This window comes from Nannospalax galili, unplaced genomic scaffold, assembly GCF_000622305.1.
Source record: "Nannospalax galili isolate Female #2095 unplaced genomic scaffold, S.galili_v1.0 scaffold395, whole genome shotgun sequence".
Classification (NCBI taxonomy): domain Eukaryota; kingdom Metazoa; phylum Chordata; class Mammalia; order Rodentia; family Spalacidae; genus Nannospalax; species Nannospalax galili.
This window is the reverse complement of record NW_008335527.1, coordinates 1,240,797-1,252,244: the sequence shown is the minus strand read 5'-3', so window position 1 is coordinate 1,252,244 and position 11,448 is coordinate 1,240,797.

Sequence of the window (11,448 nt, the reverse complement as noted above, 5' to 3'; positions counted from 1 at the left end):
GACAGAGAGACAGACACAGAGAGACAGAGACAGAGAGACAGAGAGATTTGTTTAAAAGCCTAAATAAAGGAACATACCAGCTTCAGAGATTCATAGGTCAGAAAGCTCAATTTTGCAAGGATAACAGTTTCTATGCAATTGATTCATATTTGATTTGGTTTATTCTCAAATTATTTTTCTTTGAAATTCACAAACTAATTCTAAAATTCATATGAAAGGGCAAAGTATAACATTCTTGAAGAAGGCAAAACAGATAAGGGACTTCCCCTCTGAGATAACAGATTCCCACAATGCTATACCAAATGAAATAGTGGGGTCTGGGCTAGTAGGATAGATACACAGACCAGTGGGAGGAACTGAAGAACCCAGATGTATGTAGGTCTGTGCATGTATAAATGTGCATGTAGAAAGCTCATATTTCATGGAAGGGACAAATTCAACCTTACCTTTTAGGGGAGAGGTTGGATTATTTACAAATAGTGCGGGACGCTCAGTTATCTTTAAGATTTATATTGCCTGTTTATCTTACAACTCACTCAAAATTAATTGCTGGTGAAGAGAAGATATAAATGAATAAAGAAAAAATTTTAAACTTCTAAAATATGAAATTTTAGAGAACATAAATATTTAGTATTAAAGGACAATAATTTATCTTTAAATATTTTAAGAAAGAGAAAAAAGAAAACAAGGAAGAGGGAGAATATAAAAGCAAATGAGGGGATTGGATAGATGGCTCAGTGGTTAAGAGCACTGGCTGCTCTTGCTGAGAACCCAGGTTCAATTCCCAGCACCTACAAGGCAGCTAACAACCATCTGTAACTCCCGCTCCAGGGGATCCAATGCCCTCTTCTGACTGCTGCGGGCATTGCACAACACAGGTGCACTTACATGCAGGCGATAAACTCATACACACAAAATAAAAATAATAAATAAAAAAAGCAAATGAGCATAAAGGATAAATAGCATGTAAGTCTGGGAATGGGGTACACTAGGGTAATTTTATCTTATCAACTAGCTAAGCTTAAACTATTTCAACAACAGCTTTTCTACTGAAAGTACAGAAACAATTCTTAAATGCAATGTAAAAAAGTGAAAATAATAAAGAGAAATAGCAAACAAAATAAATTACACTAAAACAATTTCTATTCATTAAGCAGGGCTGGGAGATGGCTCATTCAGTAAATGGCTTGCCATGCAAGCGTGAGGACCTCAGTTGGGATCTAAGCATTTGAAATCTCAGCACTAGGTAAGCAGAAAAGAGGATCCTTGGGACTTGCTGCCAATTTGCCTACTTGAACTGATGAGCTCCAGAACAGTGAGATACCCCGTCTCAAAAAATAAGGTGGGGGGCAATTGAGAAAAACACCCAACCACTGGCCTCCACACACATACACACAAATATGTACCACACATACAACTTCTCACACATACAAAGAAACTACACAGGATGAAAAGTGCATGCCATCAAGTGCCAAACACAAAGCTGACAAAGGTTTAGGATGACAAAGGTACTCAGAATGTCTGTGAATCAGGGGCTGGAGAGATAGTTCAGTGATTAAGAGAGTGCTCTTGCAGGGGACCTGGGTTCAATTCCCAGCACTTACATGGTAGTTCACAACTCCCTGTTAACTCCAATTCCAGAGGATGTGATGCTCTCTCTTGGCCTCCTTGGGCACTGCATATATGTATTGCACATACATACATGCAGGCAAACATACATGCACATAAAATTAAAATAAATCTTTTAAAAAATTTCTACACATCAATAATATACATAAAAATATATAAATACCATCCTCTGTGCCAAGATCTACTAAAATAACACAGCAGGAAAAATGAGAAAAATATGAATATTCTGCAAAAGAAAAAAGCTAAATATTAAATAAACAAAGATGCCCAAGTCATTTATAATCAGAGAAATTCAGATTAAAACCCCAATGACATGTCTAACATGGTGACACACACCTTTAATCCCAGCACTCGGGAGGTGGAGGCAGGCAGATCTCTGTGAGATCAAGGCCAGCCTGGTCTACATAGTGAGTTCTAGGTGGGATGGGGATAGGGAGACCCCGTCAAAAAAAACAAACAAAAAGCCAATGATACATGATTTCTAGCCCACATGCCTGGCAATTATTAAAATTCTTAGTCATGGAACAACAGGACACCTGCTTCAGTGTGGTACAGTAGAAATCAATATAACTTTGGGCATTACATGTTAAAGTTGACCCATCAAGTCTCCTCCCAACAAAATGTTTTCACATGTAACCAAGAAATAACTGCAGGCAATTGTCCATAATAAGTAAAGATGCTGAAAACAACCTGAAATTTTCCATCCACAGTGAAGTGAGTAGGTAACAGTTTCATAGTTACAGAATGGAACACAAAATAGCTACTACTTACAGCAGTGTGAATGGGCCTTAATAACATTGCAGGTGAAGAAAGATAAGTAATTGAAATGTACGTTTGAACAGCCCTGAGGAAGGGAGATTTTGAAGAAACAAGGGCAGGGACGAAGAACAGCCTGCACCATTAGGAAATGTGTAATAACCTTCCCCAGAATGTTTCCCTGCTAGACACCAACTGACTTCTGGACACCATTCGTTTTTGTAATCTTTGAGAGGGGTGTGTGTGTGTGTGTGTGTGTGTGTGTGTGTGTGTGTGTGGTGTGAGAGAGAAGTGCGTGTATGATGCTTGTGTGTGTAGCACTGCAGGTGCATACTTGCCATGATATACATGTGGAGGTCAGAGGACAACCTCAGGTGTCTGTCCTCACTCCCACCTTGTTGGAGACAGGGTCTCTCTTAGTTACTTTTCTATTGCACACCAGGCTAGCTGATCCTTGAGTTTCTAGGGATCCTTGTCTCTGCCTCCCACCTCACAACAGGAGCTCCGGGATTACAGACATGTACTACTATGTCTGATTTTACACGGGTTCTGAGAATCTGAACTCAGGTCCTCATGCTTGCTCTCGAGCCATCTTCCCAGGCCCCGAATACCTTTATATGAAGCATGACCAATTCTGTATAACCGAACTTCCTTCTAGGAATAGGTAGAAGAGGAGAAAGCAAGATTCAAATGTAAATAAAAGAGGTAAAGTGGTTAGACAAGGAATAGAGATATTTACAGTGAGCTCCTCTCCAGGAGGCCAGGTGGGGAAAGTAAACCCACCGTCTGCTGTCATTTCTATAGAAAGGGACAAAGATGAAGGCAGGCATGCTTCCATGTGAAGTCCACAAAGACCATGGTTTCAAAGTCAACAACTGATCTAAGCCTTTCCCAGAACTTCTCTCTCTGCCCCTGAGAGCACCATGAGCTTTAAGAACATGATTGAGTTTTTAAAGGCCTGCCAGTCTTTGTGTCTAGAAAGAAAGGTCTACTGTAACTATAACAAGGCTTAAATTTAGCATTCAATTCATGAATGTTATAAACTAAGAATATCAGTGTCAATGCTGAAATTAAGTTTGTGAATCTTGTTTGTTTATCGCACACATCTGAACTTGGATGCTTCAAATGCCTACCGGGTACACTCAACAAATCTAAGAGGCACACACTTCCCTAGCACTGAATCAACTAATAGGACTTAAAATACAGTAAAATTATTTATTTTCATGTCATGTGACTTAAAATCATAAAAACCATATCTAAAAATATAATGACAGAGCTTACTAAATTCATGCAATCCATATAAATATATGTCTTATGTAACAACATGAATTCTAAAATGACCTTTAATCTTGGGTGGGTAAACAGCCATTCAGGACCCGGACAGTACCTTTGGCTGATCACAACAACACAGTAGAGTCCATTTAGAGATTTTGTTATTGAACCTGCCATTATTGCCTGAATGACATTATTTGAGCCACAGGCTGACCAGCAGAGGCCTGGGTTAACCCTAGGCCCTGTCTATTTACCCAATCATGTGCTGAAATATTTTCATAACATTTTTCTCCATACCCACACTCCCCTCCAATTCCCTGCTCCACCCAAATTGCGACACTTTTTTATGTCTTTTCATTCGTGAAATTCTGCAAGCTGTAGCATTTTACTTTGTCATCTGTTTTATTATCTCTACAATAATTTTTGTACACAAGACTATCCCAGAGGGGAGAATTAATGATCTGAAACATAAAGTCGGAAAAGCACTGGGCACTTGGCTGGGAGATGAGAAAGAAAAATTATTCTTAGAACATGAAGTATCTAAAATTTTTTTAAAAAACTGAAAAGAACTTGTAAACATCTTGAAGCTATGAGTAAGTTTCCTATTGTTTTTGACAAACAGAGCTTGTAAATAAAAAGTGCTCTACTCCAGTGCCCTTTAGTCCTAGCTTAAGATAGGCAAAATGTTGCTGCTACTGTCTATCTGGTATAGACTTCATGGCTGGGAGCACAGGTATAACAGCAACAGCCTGCATGTAGGTGGTTATTGTCCCAACCTACCCATCTAAGACATGGGAATCTCTAAGTTCCATCTTAATATTGTTTGAAGGGGGCACAAATATTTCATATGCTTCTATAAACAAATTTCAGGGTGCAGCTAAGGCAACATTAGTTTAAACTACATAACTGGCTGGAGACCCCAGTGTGATGTGGATGTCACTCTGTAAGAAGCCAGTCTTCTTCTGGGTATAGAAGTTGGGAAAATGATTCTTTTAAGTTTTTCTTTTTAACTCTTAAAGGATCTGGTCAAGATGAGGCCTAACTAGGGCAGGGATTGGGAAAAGAAAAAGAATTTAAAAATTTAGAAAATGATACAAATTCACACTGCTTGCTGACTACTCGTGATGGGGTAGGGGACGATGGAATTAAAGAAGAGTCAGAGTTAAAGGAGAATTTCTCAGTCATTGGCTAGACAGTAAATAAAGGACAGGGAGAAAGATGGATTGTGCACTGGAGAAAGATTAGACGTTTTCTGTTATTTCTTTTAATTAATTTTTTCAAGTACTTTAATACACCTTCACACAAAACTCATATGTTGAGAAGAAAAATTATTAATTTATTAATTTTTCATTTTTAAGACAGAGTTTAGGCTGACCTCAAACTTACTATGTAGCCAAGGATGGCCTTGAACTCCTGATCTTCCTAGCTCTGCCTCCCAAGTGCTAAGATTGCAGGCATGCATCACTACACCTGACTGCAAGAAACTTTATCTGTGTTTCTTCAGTTAACATATGTCCCCCCATTTATGTATTTGTTGCAAACTTTGCAGCCTTGAGATTGTTAAAACAATGAAGTTGTTTGTTAGTATTGCTGAAATTATTAAAATGACTTTGTCTTTTGAGAAACGTGAGTTTCATTACGATTAGAGAATTAACTTTTATAGTGTTTTCCTGAGGATGTCTGAGGATGTATCATTCATAATGGGCACACAGATCAAAACCAGCGACCATCCATGAGGGAAATGGCTAACGAGACCCAAATAGATGGCAAAGCCATTGAAAATTATCCAGTCATTTACAACAAATACTTCTGAGAATGCAAAGCAGTATACTAAGTCCAACATTGCTTAATTGTCTTAATGATGTTACACTGACAGACATCCAACCTTTGACATTGCAACACCGTGTTGTCTCCCACAAAGTTCACGCTCAAGAATTTCCCAATCAACTTACAAAACAAATGCAAAAAAGAAAATCTCATCATGTTTTAAGTAAGCTTATTATTTTGTATTGGACCACGCTCACAGCTGTCCTTGGCTGCACACTTCTGAACAAATCATCTCATTTATAAACTACCCTCCACTCCTGAGCATCACATTCTATTTCAGTTTCTTCAGGAGTAAACAAAGCTGGCAAGAGTCTGCTTTCCCTGAGCTTACATTCTAGATTGCTTATCTAACAGTCAGTGAGGAAATACACATGTGTTAGATGTGGTAAAGCACTCTGAATAAAAGTTTAGACAGGAAGGAAGAGCTGGGGGGACACAGAATAGGGAGATAAGAGAAGGGGACATTTAAAGGAGGTGAAGGAGGCCACACGGACATTGGGGTACAGTGCACGTACAAGGGCTGTAAAGCAGAAGCCTCCAATGGTCTTTTTTTCCCTCCAAACCAGTGCCTTGTACCTGCTAGGCCAGCACTATACCACTAAGCTAAATCTCCAACCCTTTCAGATGTGTCCAGTGAACACAAAGAAACCCATGGGTGTGAGAAGAAAGAATGAAGGGCAACCTAGAAGGACGAAGGGATCAGAGACTCAGTCACAAAAGTCTTGATGCAAAACTTGGGCTGTCATTTTAAGTGACGTCAGAGGGGCTGCTCTAGCTTCTTTTCTGTTGCTCTGATAAAATACCCTGACCAAAAGCAATTTAGGGGAAGAAAGGGTATATTTGGCTTTAAATTCCAGGCTACACCTCATCATGTGAGGAAGTCACAGCAGTAGGAGCCTGAGATTATTAGTCATGTTACATCCATGGTCAATAGCAGAGAGAAACAAATGGCCCCTTGCCACCTGCTTTCTTGCTGTTTCTGTTCCCGTACGGCTTCCCCGTCTATATTGTTCAGGATCTTCTGCCCGGGAACAGTGTGGTCCATGATAGACTGGGTCTTTTTTACATCAATTAACAAGACCATTCTCCACAGACATGCCCACAGGCCAACCTGATCCAGATAATTCCCCATTAAGCTCTCTTCCCAGATAATTCTAGGCTGTGGCAAGTTGGCATTTAAAATATATTTTAGTTCTGGGCCTGGTCCTGCCCTCACCTCCCTCTGCTTCCCTGGGCTGCACAACCCGCCAGTCTCTTTCCTGGGTAAGTCAAGCTGCACCAACTGTGCTTTGACTCCCCCAACCTCATTCACCCTCCCAGTTCCCACGCCCTGTCCCAGCCGGGGTACTGGCCCATTTCTTGTCTTGGCACTCCAGACACTGGAGCTGACCTGTCAACCAGAACCACCACTGCTTCTTAATCCTTTGCACCCAGACCAACCCAGTTCCTTCTCAGTGTCCCAAAGAGCCCTCTGGGCCTGGTCCCGTCCTCACCTCCCTCTGCTTACCTGGGCTGCACAACCCACCAGCCTAAGTCCAGCAGCACACACCAGGCCTTGACTCCCCCAGCTTCATTCACCTTCCCAGCTCCCTGCCCTGCCTCTCCTCCTAGCCTGGGTACTGGCCCATTTCTTGTCTTGGCACCCCAGACACAGGGGCTGACCTCTTGTCTCAGAGCCACCACTGCTTCCTGATCCTTTGAAACCAGACCAACCCAGTTCCTCCCTGCAGTCTCCAGGAGCCCTTGGGGCCTCTTCCTGCTCCCGCCTCCCTTTGCATCTTTGGGTGGTACTGCCACCAGCTGCCCAAGACCAGCATCTTTCCTGGGCCCTGCTCCCAGGCCAGTCCAACCCCCAAATTCCTAAGGACAGCATCTTTCCTGGAGGGATCCAGACCTTAGGAGAAAGCCTGAGAGCATCTGATCCTCATCTGACATGAGCCTCTGTGGGAACTCCTGAAGAGGAAAGCAATTTGGCCACTCCAATATAAAATCAAAACAGAGAGCCTGAAGCACAGACCAACAAGCTTTTCACAGCCAACAAGTAAACCACAAAGGCATATAAAGTTTACAAAAAGAAGCAGACCTAAACTTGAAGGCTAGAGTCTCACACAAGAATCAAAAACTACAAAAGAAATTCACATGTCAAAAACACAGAGAAAAAATAATAACATGAAAAACCAAAATAACATATTCCCACCAAATACCTGCCAAATTGGGAGCTCTAGACCTTGATTGCACTGAAACAACAGATGAGATATATTCAAGTCGCCCAGATCTCACAGATCAGCTTCTACCCCCTCCCAGACTGTCCACAGCTTTCTCTCAAATGGGAAGCATCTGGCAGGGTATGCAGTGGCAACTGAAACAGAAGTAATAGAGTTAGGTACCCTCCCGATGGGATGGTCAGCTCAACAGGCAGACCTGTTAGCCCTAATCAGGGCCCTGGAGATTAGCAAACGACAAAGGGTAAACATCTATACAGATTCAAGATATGCCTTTGCCACCCACACAGGGCCCTCTATAAGGAGAGGGGGCTTCTCACTGTAGGAAGAAAAGAAATCAGAAATCAAACTGAAATCCTATGCTTCCTAGAAGCAGTTTGGGACCCAGCAGCTATTGCTGTCATCCACTGTTAAAGGCATAAGAAAGGAGAGGATCCCATTGTCAAAGGAAATTGATGGACGGACAAAGAAGCAAGACAAGCAGCAATGAAGACACCACAGGTCCCTCCCAGCCAAACCTAAATACAAGAAGCATATAGAACACCAAACAGACAGGACCAGAAAAGAAACTCTCCATGGCACATCATAGTAAAAACACTACACGTACAAAACAAAGAGATAATTCTGAAAGCTACAAAAGAGAAACAACAAGTCACATATAAAAGAAAACCCATTAGGATCACAGCTGACTTTTCAGTGCAAACTATGAAAGCCAGAAGGGCCTTGACCAAAGTAGTTCCAGTTTCAAATGACCACAGATGCCAACCCAGATTACTATACCCAGCCAAAATGTCTATTATAGTCAAAGGGGAAAGAAAAATCTTCCATGACATAAATAGGCTGAAAGAATTCATGCCCACAAAACCAGCCCTTCAGGGAGTCCTTGAAGGAAAACAAAGAGCTGAAGAAGGGAATGACTATACCCAAGGGGTTGCAGAAAGAAATTCAATAAAGGTAAAACTGTGGAAAGGCACACCTATATCAAGAATGTGAACAGAAATAAAAATGACAGGATTCAATACACATCTTTCATTAATAAATTTAAATATCAACGGATTGAACTCCCCAGTCAAAAGACACAGACTAGGTGAATGGATTAAGAAACAAGACCCATCTTTTTGTTGTCTGCAAGAAACGCAACTCACTTTCAAGGAGAGGTACTACCTTAAGGTAAAAGGATGGAAAAAAGTATGCCAAGCGAATGGTACTAAGGAAAAAGCAGGTGTTGCAATTCTAATATCTGACAAAATAGACTTTAAATTAAAACTAATCAGAAGAGACAAAGAGGGCCACTTCATTCTGATCAAAGGAACAATAAACCAAGAAGATACTACAATCACGAACATATATTCACCAAACTCTGGTGCACTCAACTTCATAAAAACAATACTACAGGACTTTAAGACACAGATTAATCCCAATTCATTAATAGTAGGGGACTTCAATACCCCATTGTCTCCATTAGATAGGTCAACAGGGCAGAGAGTTAACAGAGAGACATCTGAATTAAACAATACCATATATCAAATGGACCTAACAGACATCTACCTAATATTCCAAAAAGAGTCAAATAATTCCATGCATTCTATCAGACCATAATGCAATAAAGCTTAAAATCAACAATGAAAGAAGCCCTAGTAACCACATGAACACATGGAGATTAAACAACACACTCCGGAGTGATGAATGAGTCAAAAGAGAAATTAAGAAAGAAATAAAAGTATTCCTGGAACTAAATGAAAAGGACAATACTTAACATTGCAACTCAACACATATGAAAAGCAACATCAAACAAAACCCAAACCCAGCAGACAAGAAGAAATAACAAAAATCAGGGCAGAAATTAATGAAATTGAAACATAGAAAACAATACAAAGAATCAACAAATCAAAGAGCTGGTTCTTTGAAAAGATAAACAAGATTGACAGATCACTAGCCCAGTTAACCAAAAGAAAGAAAGAGCACCTCCAAATCAACAAGATCAGAGATGAAAGGGCAAATATCACAACAGACACAAAAAGGTCCAGAACATTATAAGGGAATACTTTAAAAACCTATATGCTACTAAATTTGAAAACCTAAAAGAAATGGACGGATATCTAAAGGCATGGGAACCACCAAAATAAACCAAGTCGAGATTAGATATTTTATGCATGGCAAATGTGATATTTCCAGTCAGTGAGGGGATACGCCAGGTTTAACTTTCCATTTGTATGGTGAAACAAAAAACACGTAACTTAAACGTTTTCATCTTAGTATTTCTAAGTGATCTATTAAGTAATCTAAAGCATGGTCACATTTTTATGAAGCAAGTTGCCAGAGCTTTTTTGTTTGTTTGTTTGTTTGTTTGTTTTTCTGTTATGTTTTTTTATTGATTCATAAGGAAAACTATAGACCCATATCCTTAATGAACATAGATGCAAAAATTCTCAACAAGATACTTGCAAACCGCATACAGACACACATCAAAAAGATCATCCACCATGATCAAGTCGGCTTTATCCTAGAGATGCAGGGATATACATAAGGGATATCCCAGAGATGCTACAGGGCTTGTTCAATATACGTAAGTCAATAAACATCATAAATCATAAATGGACTCAAAGACAAGAACCACATTGTCATTTCAATAGATGAAGAGAAAGCCTTTGACAAAATTTAACACACATTTATGTTCAAAGACCTAGAGGGAATTGGACTGGAGGGAACATGCCTCAACATAATTAAAGCCATATACAGCAAACCCACAGCAAACATCATTCTAAATGGAGAACTATAAGAAATTACCATTAAAATCAGGAACCAGACAAGGCTGTTCACCATCTCCACTTCTTTTTAACATAGTGCTTAAAACTCTTGCAAGAGCAATAAGACAAGAGAAAGAAATTAAAAGAGCAAATTAAAGTAATAATTGGAAAAGAAGAGATCAAATTATCCCTTTTTGAAGATGATATGATATTATATCTAAGAGATGCCAAAAGTTCCAGCAGAAAACCCCTGGAAAGTATTAACATGTTCAGTAAAGTGGCAGGTTACAAAATTAATCTACAACAGTCTGTAGCCTTTCTATATACCAATAACAAGCAACCAGCAAAAGAGCACATGGAAACACTCCCCTTCACAATAGCTGCAAAAAATAAAATAAAATATCTCAGAATAAACCTGACCAAATACATTAAAGACCTCTACAACGAAAATTGTAAATCCTTAAAGAAAGAGATTGAGGAAGACATCAGAAGATGACCTCTCATGCTCATGGAGTGAAAGAATCATTTTTCTCAGAATTGGAAAAAACATTCTAAGAACCATATGGAAGCACACAAGAGCTCGGATAGCCAAAGCAACCCTGAGCACTAAGAGCAATGCCGGGGGGATTTCTATACCAGATTTTAAGCTGTATTACAGAGCTATAGTCATTAAAACAACACGGTGCTGGCACAAAAATAGACCCATAGAACAGTGGAACAAAACTGAAGACCCAAATATGAGTAAATGCAATTTCAGCCACCTGATATTTGACAAAGGGGCCACGAACATTCACTGGAGGAAAGGAAGCATGTTCAGCAAATGGTGCTGGCAAAACTGGATCTCCACCTGTCAAAGAATGAAATTAATCCCCTATCTTTCACCTTGAACAAAAGTCAATTCCAAAGGATCAAAACCTCTATGTAAAGCTTGAAACTCTGAAACTGTTGGAAGAAAACATTGGGAAAAACCTGAAATATATAGGTGTAGGAAAGGA